This window comes from Thermobia domestica, chromosome 12, assembly GCF_964235325.1.
Source record: "Thermobia domestica chromosome 12, izTheDome1.hap1.1, whole genome shotgun sequence".
NCBI lineage: Eukaryota > Metazoa > Arthropoda > Insecta > Zygentoma > Lepismatidae > Thermobia > Thermobia domestica.
Window position 1 is genome coordinate 187,174,165 of NC_137465.1, and position 17,016 is coordinate 187,191,180.

A 17,016-nucleotide genomic window follows, 5' to 3' on the forward strand; every position below is an offset into this window, starting at 1 on the left:
CTCGATTCTGGCTGCTGCCCCCCCCTTTAGTTTTTTTCAATCTAGATCCCCCACTGTTCACTAGATGACCGAACCTTATCTCATAACCTGTTTTTAAAATGTTATTTGCTACCCGTAAAATATTCAGCAAGAACTTATTAAAATAACTTATTTGGTTTAAATTTTCTCCAAGTATATAGACAATATCAATTCGGTATGCGTGAACTTGATATAACTAATATCAGTGACAGGGGAGCATCCACGGGGGGTGTCCACTGGATCCGGCCCTCTAAAAACTTTCTTAACATACATTTGTATACTTTATGTAAACATACATAAAACTATACTTGTTGAACAGAGAAATGATTGATGTAGCATGCAAATTTATCTTACACTTCATTTGTACTCTTTCTCTTATAAAAACAATCTTCAATTGTATATTTTTTTCTGAAAATATAGGTGGAAGTATTTTATAATTATTTATCGTCCTTTTGGGTCCAGGATAATACCTTTAATATTACATACATGTAGTGGGTTGTAATATTGGATACCCCTAAAAGTTAGGACCCCTCCCAACAAAATATGGGTGTGGGCCTGATCAGTGAAGATTTTATGAAGATTGATAAAGGCAACGATATCCTAACCTTATTGACACAAACCATATTAATTATTGGTGTTAAAATTTGAAATGTTTCGAACAATATATTCTTTGAATATTCGTTGTTTATTAGAATATTCGAACAATATTCATTATTTGGAAATTGTTTATTCGGATAAGGAGTAAATTATTCGAACAATTGTTTGGATAACGAGTAAGTATTCGTATAATTGTGCGAATATTCGAATAACAGCACAGTATTTATTAGAATAATTTTAACAGCACTAATATCAATCTTCGCAAATAATGTCGAGAATTTGAAGCTTAAAATGTATAAAGCGATAATCATGCCTTTTGGTCTCTATGGTTGCGAAACATGGTCGCTTACTTCTGGGGGAAAAACGTAGACTCAAAAGAATTTGAAGACAAGATTCTGAGGCGAATATTCGGACCCAAGAAAAACGGAAATGGGGAAACTTCATAACGAGGAACTGCATAATTTATACGGTTTACCAAACATTGTTAGGGTCACCAAATTTAGGAGGCTCAGGTGGGCAAGTCATGTAGCTAGGATGGAAGAAAGTGGGAACGCTTTCATAGTCTTAACTGGAAGACCAATCGGAAAACGACCTTTAGGAATAGCTACACAGAGAAAAATCGTTCTCCGGACAGCGGTATATTGTATATACAAATATGCAGTATCCTCTTGCTTACTATAGAAATCAGTACGGAGCATACGTTATCCGTATGCTACATAGGTACTGCCCTTAGATGTTACATCATGCCGTTGCAGGATGTCTGACATCTAACAGTTTTCCGTATATCACATACATATACTTTTGTTACCTTCGTCAGCTATATGTTATATCCGTCCATTTGTATGTCAGATCCTGACCGCCTACATTGTTTCATACGGAAAGTACGTATAGATGGAACACTTATACAGAAAGTATTATAAAACATGCGTTTTCAGTTATATGTTTGCTATACGTTAAGTCGAAAAACTACAGGAATTACGCCTGTAACCTATCTTTTTAAGTACGCCACCTACAATTTTTTTTTTACTCAGTGTAGGCGCAGATGGAGGACAATATTAAGATGGATCTCGCAGATTAAGAATACAAAGTAGAAACTGGATCCAATTGGCTAAGGATAGAAGTCAGTGGAGAGCTTTTCTGAATGCGGCATTGAATCTCCGGGTTCCACAGGCCATAGAGTTAGTTAGTTAGTAATACTACTATATTATTGATTAAAATTTATATAAATATCCCAAACTCAGAGGGGAAGAGATTTCCTTTGCCCACCCGAAATGACGTGCCTGCGTCTCCTTTGATATATAGGCTATGATTATTCATTCTGATTATTACATTTGGATTATCTGTACAGCGTCATTCAACTTACGAATTCATTAAAGTGCTTATTTTACAGCTGCCACAATCCCTGGACATCATAACGCGAGAGATCAGCTAATCTTGATTTTCCTTTGAGTTTTCTTTTTTTCTTTCTTACAGAGGCGGATCTAGCCCTGGACTGGGGGGCCTAGGTTCTCCAGTTCCTTTGGTACCTAAAATTATTCAAGGCATTATTTATATATTTTTGAAAGTTTATAGTAAACTCATGATATACCTATCATAGTCTGTGTTCTCGTTGCTGCTCCCAGCTTTTACTTTCTAGATCTGCCTCTACTTTCTTTCTTTTTACATTCTTTTTTTTCTTTTTTTCTTTACCTTTGAACTAAGTTTAATTACAAACAAAATTCGTACATCGAACAGGTTAACACCTTTCTTTTTTTTCGTTTTTTTTTTTTTTTTTTTTTAAAGGAAAAGCAGGACTCGCCTCCATGCTACACGGATCAGAATCATCGCGGAGGCCGTTAAAGTCAAAATTTATTCTTTTCTATCCCCCCTCCCTCTTCTTTTTGCATCAGGTGAGATTCTAACAAGGAGTTGCTCAGTTTGTCTATGGAAATCGGCTTGTCTACGATAATCGGTTTGTCTATCTAACATTATTAGTAATATGGTATCTCTGGTTGAAAACAGTAGAGGTGGTATCGATGAGTAGGACTTTATTTTATTTATCAGACGTCCAGTTCACTCTTAAAAATCCAATAGATTTTCGCCAAAAATAGTTCATGATTCACTAGATTTTCCAACTAGTCACAACACCAAAAATTTCCCCACTAAACAAACATTGAAAAACCACTAGATTTGGTGAAAAAAACACACTAAATTGACAACGCTGCCGCGGAAGGTTTATCAAATATCGAAACATTGGAGTTTACTAGAATGCCATCTGTTCAAAAGATATAGAAGTATTTTACACAATTTTTATGTATATAGGGCTACTTAAAAAGAGAGCATTTTGCGTCTTGTTTGCACTTTCTCGGTACATAGAACGACTTTCTGGAAAACAAAGAAAAAGAGGAAAAGGGGCGTCTGATCACTCCAACTTACAATAGATCCAGATGAAGCTACTGAAATTTTTACTGGGCTAAGTGTGGAATACATAGAGCCGAATTAGGTCATTCACCCCTCCATGTGGCCATCCACCCACTTTATTTATCCAAAATGTTAAATAGATAAAAAAATGTGGCTATTTTGAAAAGCTAGGAACTTCTTCCTTACTGACAGCAATAACAGTCTAACAATGACTAATATATAGGTGAACTGTCAAATTATGCCAGTTTGTTGAGTGTTTCCTTATTTATTTTTTTTCAGACCTGGTCACCCTACCAATGAGTGCACTTAAAAATAAAGGCTTTCATTCACGGGATAAAATAGGATTGATTTTCGAGATTTAAAATTTTACTTGGATACCTGTCAATATCCAAATGAAGCTCATTCAGAGGACATTTTTGTATTTGAAATATCCGTGCGTGTCCATTGGGCATCCAATACTGGTAGAGTAAGTTATACTTAATTTTAGTTTATAGAATATGACTCTTTTAGACCTTAACATCGCTATAAAATGAACTTCAGATACACATTTGATCTAGAGTCACAGTGGCGCAGTTGTTATAGAGTCTACCTACCAAGTGGGAATTCATGAATCAATCCCAGGGACTAATTCCTGTTTCGAATTCTGCTCAGTGGTTATCCCGATTCTGTAAAATGGATACCCGTGGAAATACGAAGAGGAAACCTGATGGTAACTACATAATCTCCCATATATGCCAAAGTATGGAAGGTGTAAAAGCTAGTTTCTACTCGTTCCTTGGTAGGGCTGGATTAACCCATCTGGAGAGCCGGAACTAGAAAAAAAAAAGTGGCCCCTGCTGGCTTCACCTAATACATTTTTGTGCAAGTACAGTAGGAAAGTTAAAGGAATAAGTTTCATATTTTTGGCCATATTTTATTTTATGATGATGATTGTATCTTCATGATTCTTTTTAGATAGCCAGTTACGATTTTGATGAGTGGAGACCCATGTCCACCTGGAGGCTCGGGGCCCTAAGCCCCCAAGCCCAGTCTCGAAAGAGGGCTACATTTTAAAAAGACTCTTTGTTTTCAACCGCGTATAGTATGCCTTCGTACCCAATAGCTAACACACGTGCTTCCTAGGCGCATGTTCCCAAGTTCGATCCCCAGTGAGGTCCTCTGTAAGATACAAACCGTAACCCAAATCTTACTTTAAACAATAGGTCCTGTTTCACAGCTTCAGTGATAAAAAAAAAAGTAGCGTGAAAAGCTAATCAATTGGTTATGGAGTTAGCATATATATCTAGTAAGCTAGCTCACTCAAAAATTCACGCTAAAAGTAAAAAATGGAGAAAGCCACATTTTATTATGAACCGACCCTCGTATATCAGATGCATCTAGCAGAAAATTACATTGGTGCTCCTAAAAAAATTCTACCATTCCGTTACGATACTGCAGAAGCAACACAATGGAGCAGCACACGTGAAAAGTTATAATGCTGTTAGGTTATTAATTTTTTTTTACCTTGGAGGAGAAAAAAAAACATTACTTTTTTAAATCATTGACTGATATCAACAGAAGTATGTGTCGGAGAAAACGAGCAGAACGCATTAATATCCATGATATCATTACAAACGAGAGCATACGTAAATTACCAACACAGAATAACTTGAAACTAATTGATCAATATGTTTGTTCACGATAAATTGGGCAGAAAAACCTCGCAGTTAAAAAGTCTCAGACTCTAATATAAAAGGGGTAGTAATCCTTTAACGACGCTATAGTAAAGCACGATTTTTAAACGACACACACACACACACACATAACAGAGCACAACACAAATCCTTTTAGAAGACCAGAGAGAGAGAGAGAGAGAGAGAGAGATGAAAGGAATGAAAACAGCAAAAGAAAGCAAGAGGAAACAACTTTAATATGAGTTGACGTATTGAAAAGGGAGAAATAGTTATTGGCTTATTCAATGGGTCACCGGAAGAGGTCAACTACGGCGTTTGACCTTGTGAGTGACCCACAGCGAACTACAAGGTTCCCTTCACTGGACTAATAAGTTAGTTCCATGCAAGAGAGCGGAGGAGAAAAAAAATATGCACGTGCAAAATGCATTCCCATTTTTATTTTTTAATTTTTTAGTGTTTTAGAATGCAGGCTAGCTGCACGTACAATATCCTTTTAGCTGCTAAGGTAAGACTTCTTCTGTAGAAACGACTAGGACAAAACGTTAAATAAAATTTCAATATGTATTATATATATGAATAAAAGACGGTTTCAGCTCTTGCATTCCCACCAGAAATAATGTAGATGGCGCCACCAAGACTTAGTTTAATAATTGGCAGAACGTACTCTACGGGAGCACAATTTATTTCTTACCCGTTACCTGTCAATCATTTTTGTGTTTGTCGAGCGCGTAAACTGTTTGGCACGCTGCAACTCTCCTTCATTTCCCACCTTAGCTACAGGGGAGGATCCATGGGGCGATTGTCCCCCTAGAAGAAGAAACTTTCTTATTTTATATATATAATATATATATATATATATATATATATATATATATATATATATATATATATATATATATATATATATAAGCCGTCCCAAAGTTTGGAACCATTAAAAGTAACAGTATGACAACCCACTGGAGGAGCCTAGCCCCCAGTTTTTTTTTTTTTTGAATGACAGAAATAATTTAAACTATTATTTATATATTTTTGAAAGTTTATAGTAAACTCATCATATACCTACTACAGTTTCTGGCTGCTCCCCCCCCCGTTTTTATCTTCTAGATCCGCCTCTGGAGTTTGTATTCCAAGTACAATAATAAGATATCCTATTTTGTCAAATAAATAAATAAATAAAAATGAATAAGTGAAAATAAATAAATAAAAATATAATAATAATAATAATAATAATAATAATAATTCCATCTTTATTCCCCATTAAAATATGTTTCAAAAACTCCTTTCTTATTGCTTACTTTTGTAATAAAATCAGGATGCTGTCCAATTTCACATTTCTAGCTGTAGTTGCTGTGGCCTGGCTGATGACAAGTGAGTCCTTTCTAATCTTTTATATCATAGTGCTTGTAGATAATAATATGCATTAAATGAATTTGGTACCGTAATATCTATCGGTATTTCGGAACATGTGTAATATGATCATTGAACTGATTGTTGAAAACTGGGGCCGCGGTGGCTCAGTGGTAGAGCGTTCACCTCTCGTGCTTGGGGTTCCGGGTTCCATCCCCAGTCTCCGCCAAGTGAACTTTGTGGTGGACAAACACCGTATGTGTGGGTTTCGTTGGGGTTCTCCTGTTACCTCTCACTTTCTTCATCCCACCATTTCATTCATTCCTCATCATCACCGTCTTCTTTAGCCTAACCGGCATAACCGTGGGACGTAAACTTAAAAGATTTCATTTCATTTCATTTCTGATTGTTGAAAATTAAACTTGGATAAATCAATTGATATGTTAGTAACATATGGACAGTAAAGAATTGTAATATAACAATGATATTACCCAATGAACAACTAGCGTGTTTCTGTTTACTCTTTATTAACTTGCTCTTTTTCCTCCAGGCTAACTTAGAATTCTCAGAAATGGACACAGTTTCACCTCATACAAAGATTTCATAATGCTTCTGTTATATCCACTGAAGGATAGTACAAATCAGTCAAATCTCTAAGTTTTCAAAATGATCCAATAATGTGCTACTACATTGTTATACAGTTTGTGTTATACAGATTAAGCTAAGCAACTCCGTCTCAACATCAAAACACATGATTAAGAGTGAATAACTTTTCGTCCTAATACTACTGCCAACACTTACTTATAAAGTTTCCATTAGTGCAGCTGGTCTGAGTTTGTTGATAATGGTGGTTTCTCCTATTAACTATAGTCGTGGCGGAGTACAACCGTCCTCCAATCAAGTAGCACTATTATCTAAAGCAGAAGACAGCTCGCTTGTCATTGGCTGCTGATGACTTCATGTCCTTGAAAGCATTCGGCTGTTGCCACGTCGCACCAATAAACAAAAGCTGTACAGCTGTGGAATTTCAGGAAAGTGCGCTAAATTGCAACGCAGCTTTAAATCTACGTGCTTCCAGCTCAGCGACGGTAAACAAGTGGATTGGGCAAGGCCGGTAATAACAGCGACGAAAGTATAGTTAGGTATAGTCATGTGTTCTAAGACAACTTCCTCCTCATCCTCCTCCTATTATTATTAGCATCACGCTAGTGAGTTTTGTAACATTGTAATGTTTAGTACGTCCGAGCATTCATTAGTCCATACGATAATCCTTGAACGAAAGTAAATTCTTGAATTTTGATTTCAGTACGAAACAGCTAATGCAATTATCTCCACCGATTGCAGTAATGGAGACAACCCATTAACATTTTAACACGTAACTGTAACTTTAACAGTGGGTATCTGTATTCCCGTTCTACTATTGAAACAAAGGTGTATAGTTTCAGAATGCTGGAAGTTACACCTCGCGCCGTTAGATGGAGGCATATCCTCTAGCGCAGGGCGCAAAATTTCAAAGTTAGACGCTCTCGCCGATCCAAAAATGATAGTCGCCAGTATCTCTCACGTACAAATTATGAGAGGTCGCCCCGATCCCCCTTCCCCCGGCCTCTGATTTGATGAAGAAATAGATTACATCAGGGCATAAAATTTTAAAATCAGACAATTAGATTCCGGATAATCAATTTTGAATTGGGCAATTCTTTTACATGTTAAAAAATATCTTACTTTGAGACTTCATGTTTGTGTAACTCTCTCTCTGCACTGAAGTATCAGTTGAGCAAATCATCCAGTAAGGAAGGGTAAATTACAACATTGTGAAGATTTCACTTTCCATGTTCGTTGTAACGATTTCATATTCCGTGTTTTCTCTCACTCAATGGCAATTATTTTCGTGCGAAACAGAAACTGCGCAGCTCTGCGAGTTAGACAGGAACCATTTCTACTAAACACTGATCGCCAGCTCTAAATTTCCCTGTCACCAATGGCGATCTGGCGACCGGAAATTTTGCGCTCTGCTCTAGCGGTTGACACCTACCGCATGAAATTGAAGCTTCTAGACGTGATCATTTTTACAGTATTATGATTCTCTTCATTTGAAACTAATAGTTTAATTGTTAATGGACTAAAACGTAAATGAATTTCTAACAACAAAACCTCCAAGGATTTAAATTAACTAGCTGGCGGTGTGAAATTGCGGCATTTGTGGCTAAAATATCGGTATGTTCAGTACGTTTCCTGGTTTTGTTGAACACCAAGTATCGTTACAGTAAAATAAAAAGAACTATTAGTTTTTAAATGTTTCTCCTCCAGAAATAAGTAATGTTTAAAATCTTTATTTCTATTGAGGCATCGAAATATAGTGACATCTCGACTTGTAGAAAGGAGATTTGTTCAGATATTTGTGATTCGTTTTACTTCATAAGCTCGTCTAAAATTGAACACTGCTTGTCATGGTGATTTATTTTTCCAAGTATTTGAAGAGATCTTTAAAAACAAACAAAAAAAAATCAGTAATCGTGGCAAAGATTGTTCATTTTTATGGCTAATGGAGCAAAAGAAATTGCAAGTCTATTATCTAAAAATGAAACTGTTCTTATGAGTTCTCTAATCACTGAACCGTTTGAAATCATATTTAGAATATAGTCATCGCCTACCTCGAACTGGATTTTTATCGTGTTAATTTGATCAAAATACATATTCTAAAGGGGCGAGCGGGGGGTTGGGGTCCACAACTTATGAGGAAAAATTTAATATCTCATGAGCCTGTCAAATTACCAAGGTGAAACTCGGTATATAAACGCCCTCATTACAAATAAACAGACAAGTGTCTCGGTTCATGAAAATTCCCGTTTTACGGGGTAGGAGACATTTTATAAGACTTATACAGGATGTTATAAAAATGGGGTTAACTGCTGCAGATGACGGCTCCGAAATACAAAATTTACTAAGAAATGAACAGAATCAGTCTAAAGGTGGTAATGAGATTAACAAATGTTAGAAAGATTATTACATTGGTGATTAATAAGGGAGAAAACGTAAGTTAAATTGTGGACTGTATGTGTTCGCGGATTGATGCGATATGAGGTGTGGTGGCAGTAGAGCATAATCTAACAGTGTTTCAAACCCACTGCGTGTTAACTAACTTAGGATATGTATGGTGCTGCATTATCATGGTGGTCAAGGTGAAACAAAATGAGCCCTGTAGGGCTTCAAACCACCTTCGCTCGCTGACGCTTCCTCAGCTATATTTTCTAACGTAAGTAAATCACTTTTTTATCGATAAAGTTGTGTGTGGAAAGTGGACTAAATACCACATGACATTACGTCACGCTCGAGTGATGCAACTTCAATGTAAATTTAATCTCACCCTTTGCCTTTGAAAGACATGATATTTAATCGGTAGCATTGTTTTAGTTATTAAGGAGTAGTGTGTACTTTGCAATACGTAACAGGTCCAAGGTACTAATTTTGCACAGTAATACTATACTGTTGTAGAGAAAAGCAAAATATAATAGTGAATAGTAATGGACAGAAACGAAACAGAGGTAATTGTAGGTAAAATATATGAAAGTAACAACAGGTAATTTGTAATACGAAGTCGAAAACATATTCATGTTAGTTTTATCCGGGGCGCTATCTGCGGCAGTTTAGCCCCAAAATGTGTGACTTCAAAATAAGAAAAAAAATTCATATGGACCTATGCTCAAATGTGGATAGTTTCGGAGTTATAGGGTGCCGCAAACATGAAACAAATCAACTTTAAAAGATCATAGCTCCACTACTGTGGGACCTATCATAGTCAGGTCAAGACATCACTGAGGAACTGGTATGTGAACTATCCAAATAACCATGTTTAAGAATGCTCCAGATTTGCACACCAACAGCCTCTCTAAAAATGATTGCAAGTACCGAAGGTTCTGAAACATGGATATTTGGATAGTTCACATACTAGTTTCTCAGGGTTTGGGTACAAAACCTCGCGGCCAGAACCTCGCGGCGACAACCTCGCCTCCCAAAACCTCGCGGCCCAAAATCTCGCCAGGCCGAAACCTCGCCTGGCCAAAACCTCGCCACCCAAAACCTCGCGGGACAAAATCTCGCCGGGCCAAAACCTCGCGCCCCAAAATATCGCCATACCCAAAATCTCGCCTGACCAAAATGTAAATGTTCCAACAGATGATAAGGATGACGGTATAAAAGACGCTGTTTCAGAAGAAGTATCACGGGTATTTGACCAAGTCCCGCGATACCATATGAAAATTCTATTTCTGTATTAGAGGATTTCAATGTGAAGGTAGGGCGACAGGATGTTTTTAAACTGGTTAGAGGGAAAGAAAGTCTGCATAAGGAAAGTAATGGCAACTAACGAGGTTAGTTTCGTGAAGTTTGGAACATCCAAAAACTTAAAATTTTAACAAAAATCTAATAATATTTATGAAAATATGAAATAATATATGAGTTTTTACGACGTCCCTTGATTATGTCCTATAGGTTAAAGGAGACGTAGATGACCAGGATGAAGGAAATGATCGAATAAAAAAAGTGGGAGGAAACGGGAATAACCCGAGAAAGCCCACGCACACGATGTTTTGTACCTTCTTCTTCTTCTTCTTCTTCTTCTTCTTCTTCTTATTATTATTATTATTATTATTATTATTATTATTATTATTATTTGTAATGTGGAATTGCATATTAAGAAACACATTGGGTAAATTTTAAAGAAAACTTTCATTCGCGGCGAGGTTTTGGCCCGGCGAGATTTTGGGTGGCGAGGTTTTGGCCCGGCGAGATTTTGTCTCGCGAGGTTTTGGGCGGCGAGGTTTTGGCCACGCGAGGTTTTGGCCCGGCGAGATTTTGTCCCGCGAGGTTTTGGGCGGCGAGGTTTTGGCCACGCGAGGTTTTGGGCGGCGAGGTTTTGGCCACGCGAGGTTTTGGCCCGGCAAGATTTTGTCCCGCGAGGTTTTGGCCGGCGAGATTTTGGGCGGCGATGTTTCGGCCGCGAGATTTTGTCCGTATCCCGTTTCTCAGTGATGTCTTGACCCGATTGCGATCGGTCCTATAGTAGTGAAACTATGAATCTTTAAAGTTATTATTATTATTATTATTATTATTATTATTATTATTATTATTATTATTATTATTATTATTATTTTACGTTTTCGGCACGCTATAACTAAGAAATTATGCACTTCCGACCAAGGTCCATGTGAACTTTTTTTTTTTTTTTTTTTTTTTTAAATTTGATATGAGCTATTCCCAAAATATTATACCAAATTTTTGCAACACCCTGTATGTCTTATAAAATGTTATATTGAAAGAGTGCGTTCTCTAATATTTGTGATCGCATCAATGCGAAATTACTGAAAAGTCTGAAATTGATTTTTGAACATAATTTGGCACCTAACCCAAGCTATGTTGTTGCTGGAGTGCACCCTTGGGAATCTACTAGGTCCGGACACTCTCCAAAATTTCGTAACTCAACTAACATTTGTAGACTTTCTTAACAAAACTATCTTTGTTTAACAGAGAAATGATTGATGTAGGGTAAAGATTTTATTTTATACACCTTATCTATACTCTGTTTTCTTACTTGTTAGTATAAAAATAATCTAGTTCTATCATCTTTTCTAAAAATATGGGTGGCAGTAATTAACAATTACTTATCATCTTCTCGGGTGGAGAATAAGGAGGTTCAATATTACGAGTACATAGACGTATTGGACCCTTCCTGGCAAACATTTCTGGGTGCGCGCCTGTGCGAGTTTGATTAGGGTCAGTATCATAAGGGGAATATGTGGGGGTCAAAATTTATGCGGAAAATGGATTATGTCATGAAATCCTCAAGTTAGGAAGATTAAACTCGATGTATAAAAGTCCTCAGTAAACATAAGCGTGTTGCATAGTGTTCTAAAATTTCCCGTGAAGGGGGAGGGGTAAGTGAAATTATTTTCTATATTTTCTTCTCCACATTGAAATGGACATCAACTGTTGTTGTTTGTGATGACATCACGCGGAAACGACTGACCTATTCGAAATGAATTTTGGAATATAATAGTTGGTATCTTATCTCACGCTGGATTTTTGTCACATCATTTTGATCAAAAGGTGTATTCTAAATGGATATAGGGTTTTAAAAAAGTAAGCTGAAAATATATTATCTTACAATTCCTTTTTGTCATCATTGAAATACGTTTTCATTGAAATACATATCCTAGGAGAGAAGGGTTTCAAATGCTCTTCATAAATATATTCTTTCCGTGGGAAGAAAGAGCATTTTAGCTAGTATAGAATAAACTGTCCTTTGACAATTGAACATTTCTTACTTTGTACGAATAAGTCACGACAGTAAACAAACAAACAAAAACAAAATCATTAGGTGCTGTACGACCATTTTAATCCCAGGATGTCATTTAAGAGGCAAAAGGGATAGTTGTCACGTCTTGAGTACCTAATATACCAAGGAGAAAAGTGGAACTCTGGTTATATCGATGAAGTCTCTCTCAAGCAAAACCTGATATAACGCTCCACTGGTTTAGATACACATATATTTAATTAAATTCCGGTTCGGGATAGAAGCACACAATGATTTTTTTTAAAAACTTAGAATGCTAGGTTTTTACATTTCCTAATAGACCAGTGTCTTTATGCTATGGATAGGTATGGGGTGTATTATAGAGCTGTTGCGTTTGTCCATCTGTCTGTCACAGGTATCATAGCAAAAATGTTAAGCCAAGGAGAGAAATGTTTTTTTTTTTTCTTTTGAAATGGCTTCAGTATTCCAAGAGTAGATTCATCGAATGTCAAATTTACTGTTCTAAATTAAAAAAAAAAAAAAAAAAACTTTATTTATTAATTTGCACACTCTTATTTGGGTTCTTGAAATCATCTCGCTGAGAAATCTTATAATACATAGTCTAAAAGTGAAAAAACATTACTACAATAAAAGTTGAATGACGTACAGTCAGAAACAATATTAACTATAGGTTGGAGGTACGTATAAGAAATGATGGCATTAGTGCCGTATCGCCGGACCACTTTGAAAAATGAAAAAAAAAAGCACCAAAATGCACTGCATTCGGTTGTATGTTGCTAGATTACAGTAAGTTACGTTTGATGACGTTACTTTACGTTATGGGCATATAAACTACAGTCCAAAAACAAACCAACCTGTGCTAGGTGGCCACTAAAAGCACGAATGCTACCTAACCGAGTCAGAGCAGGAGTGCAGCAGGGGGCCCGAGCAGAGCGAGGGGGTACGTCCGAAGGAAGCAGACGCGTCAGCGACGGTGGGTATACGCGTAACCGAGGGTAGTGACAACATGTGGTTTTGACGGTCATAAAAATTTCAATAGCACTTGTCATGGTTTCATACTTGCAACGCTTCACTGTTAACATACAATACAGCTTCTGTACACTATGCAGAAATAAATTCCCCTTCAGTTAGAAGTCACTTACCTTTAATCCTGAGGCTTCTAAACTTTCCCAATTTCAGGGAGAAAATCGTTTCCTCGGGTTTCTTTAGCTTAAATAAATAATCCGCTAAATAGCTCTCGAAATGCTTTTCCTTCTTCCCAACGCCATGCCTTTCGTGCTACTATATCATAAGAAATGTACCTCTTCGCGAAATAGTCCTTCCGCCTCCACATACTGTGCCGCTTAGAACATCAAAAACAACCAACCAAAACAACTTTCTTAACTTTTACTATTTCACTTATCTCATTTTCACTCATTCCTCCTCACAAACTTACATAAATTCTCCAATTGACCCGGTAAATTTCCTAAAATTGGTCCGGCGATACGGCACTTAACCCAGAAATGATAGCTCCAACCTATATTTAATATTATTTCTGATTGTACAAGAGTAAAATTAATTCTGTAGGTTTGTAATAGAAGGACGAGAGAAAATATTGGAGCACATATGACGATGACTGCCTCTATCTTCAAACATATCTTGACAATCCTTATTTTTAACAGCATATGCGGGGTCTGAACATCTTCACACACTAACCACGTACACAGGAATTTATTTCGGGGGGTATGTAAATTCAATATGGGGATAAATTAGGTATATTCAAATTTGTAAAATTAGATTAAATTAAAGTCGGGATATTTTAGGGGGATCCAGCCTCCCAGCATTCATACCCTGCCTACGTTCCTGCCACTTAGGTAGCAATCAAGCGGAGTGAGATAAGACAAACAGGGTGACCACTCCACAGAACCTTGCGGACCACAAGCGTTTGGAAACTGCTCTTCCAAATAGTCACGAACACAGTTACCGTAATGCGGAAATGTTGTGTCGTACTGATAAAACATGAGAATGATCAATCCTTTGACAATAGTGATGACTGGAGATCATCCTCAACGATACCGTGCCGCAAGAAGTAAGCATAATTTTTTTTTTCAAAAGTTCCAACTCCTTTTCTTCTCTGGTGCTTACCTCCATAGACCCCTTTGAACCGAATTCAGATTTTCAAAGCTATGGTAATAAAGATAATGGGCCTTATGCAGAGTCGTTCTGACGCGTGATTAGCTCCATACCATAAGGCGGAATAGGTCTAACGTTTTCTGACTTTCTCATTATTAGAAACTCATGAAGAAAGCAGGGGCGGATCCAGGACGGACTCTGGAGGGGGCGGTGGGTTGTAATACTGCTACTTAGAGCTACTTTTAAGAGCTCCAATAAGAAAGTTTCCTCTTTTGGGGGGGGTGATTGCCCCGATCGCCCCCCACCTGGAAAAAAGAACCCTTCGTTTGGCAAAGCTATACTGCTATAAAGGGTCGGGAAAAACCGAAAAATTTGAGGATAGATTATTTTTTACAGTTTTTCTCAAGGCCAGGAAGAAACTAAAAGTGTTAGTTTTTATTATTTTCTAAAAGTTCTTCGTTACACAGTCGTTGCAAAACTAAATTTGAGTGGCAAATATTATACAATATCCTCAATATCCTGTCCCTTTTGCATAGTGTTGGGTATCAACATATTCATACAATTTTTTTTTCTTGGGAGCAAAGATATATATTCATTTGATTATTTAAAGTTTAGAGCCAAATTATTTCATATTGTTTAACTAATTCTATAGCATATGGAACCCAAAGTTTCAATGCTTTGCATCCACAAAACTATCCTTAGCCAAACTAGATCCACTACGAGACACTGTAGAAGGGCTGTTTAGATATATTCAAGCATCCACTCCACATTATCTTTAATATGTCCATTAAAACCAATATATTTCCGAATAAATGGAGAGAAGGTCTCATTTGCTCTATTCCTAAATCTGGAAACAGGAATGAGATAGAGAAACTTCAGACCCGTAGCCATCCAATCTCCCTTTGCAAAAGTTCTTGAAACCATATTATACAACAGAATTTTAAACCATGTTAAGCCTGTCATATCTGAACATCAACACGGATTTTTAAGGAATAAATCCACAACAACCAATCTATTTGGTCTAGGAATTAATTCGTGCGGTTGGTACGCACACATTGAAGCTGTAGTACAAACACAAAATACATAAATACCTTAAGAAAAATATTGTCCATCGCTAGCCACCACTTTCGCCCATCTGTCAGGCAATGTACGGATTCCGTGGCGAAAGAAGTCCTCATCCTTGGAAGCGATCCAGTCAGAGACCCATGTTTCGATATCTTCTGAAGAAGTAAACCGCTGTCCAATCAAATCGTTGTTCATGCAATCGAACAAGTAGTAGTCCGAAGGAGCAACGTCTGGTGAATACGGCGGGTGGGGTAAAACTTCCCATCCGACATTTTCTAAACAGGTTTTGACCGGTTTTGCGACATGGGGCGAGCGTTATCATGTTGAACAATAAGTTTATCATGTCTGTTCTCCCATTCTGGTCGTGTTCTGGCCAGAGCTTGCTTCAAACGCATTAATTGTCGTCGATAACGTTCTCCATTCATAGTTTCACCCGGTTGCAGCAGATCATAGTACACCACACCTTTCATATCCCACCATATGCATAGCATAACCTTTGCACAGTGAATATCTCGTTTTGGTTGTGATGGACCTGGTTCACCTGGTTTCACCCAGGCCTTTTTTCGTTTAGGGTTCTCGTAATGGATCCACTTCTCATCACCCGTAATAATTCGATGCAGAAACCCCTTTCTGCTCTGTCGTTGAAGCAGCAAATCGCAAATGGTTTTTCGTCTTTCAACGTCTCTGTCTTTCAATTCATGTGGAACCCAATGTGACATCTTTTGAATCATTCCCATGGCTTTCAAGCGTTTGGAGACTGTTGTTTGATCAACGCCTAATGCTGCTGCAAGTTGTTCCTGCGTTTGACACGAATCCTGCTCGAGCAATGCTGTCAATTCTTCGTCTTGAAATTTTTTTGGCTGTCCAGCTCGCTCTTGGTCTGCCAAGCCGAAATCACCACTTCTAAACCGTGCAAACCACTTCTGACACGTTCGCTCAGCTAGAGCATGATCACCATACACTTCCACCAAAATACGATGACTTTCAGTCGCACTGTTCTGCATGTTAAAGTAATGCAGCAGGACACCCCGCAAAAACACTTTATCAGGCACAAATTGCGCCATGTTCACTTAACTACAAACTGGTGTTGTTGACGCTTTAATCCACTGCCCTATACTACGAACGATACGCGATGACAGGGGTTTGCAACACATGTGTGGATACACGGAACTGTGGGACGCTCCGTTCGTTGCGCCATCTCTTGTCCACCCGCACGAATTAATTCCTAGACCAAATAGCAATAATAACGGATTACATAGCAAGAGAGTTAGACAAAGGCGGTCAAGTGGACGTCATTTATACGGATTTCAGTAAGGCTTTCGACAGAGTTGACCATGACGTGCTACTACAGAAATTGGTATCTTTCAATTTTTCTAAACGATCAATAGAGTACTTCGTTTCCTACTTGTGCGATCGAGAGCAAGCTGTCTCTTACAAGGGATATATTACCATGAAATTTACCACATTATCAGGTGTTCCTCAAGGATCCCA

The 17,016-nt window shown here is 37.6% G+C and overlaps 1 protein-coding gene across 2 annotated transcripts in view; it reads right to left on the bottom strand.

Moving 5' to 3' along the window:
* LOC145665834 (uncharacterized) overlaps nucleotides 1-17,016 on the bottom strand; it is a 75,878-nt gene that overhangs the window by 39,651 nt on the left and 19,211 nt on the right. The gene's annotated exons all lie outside the window — the stretch shown is intronic.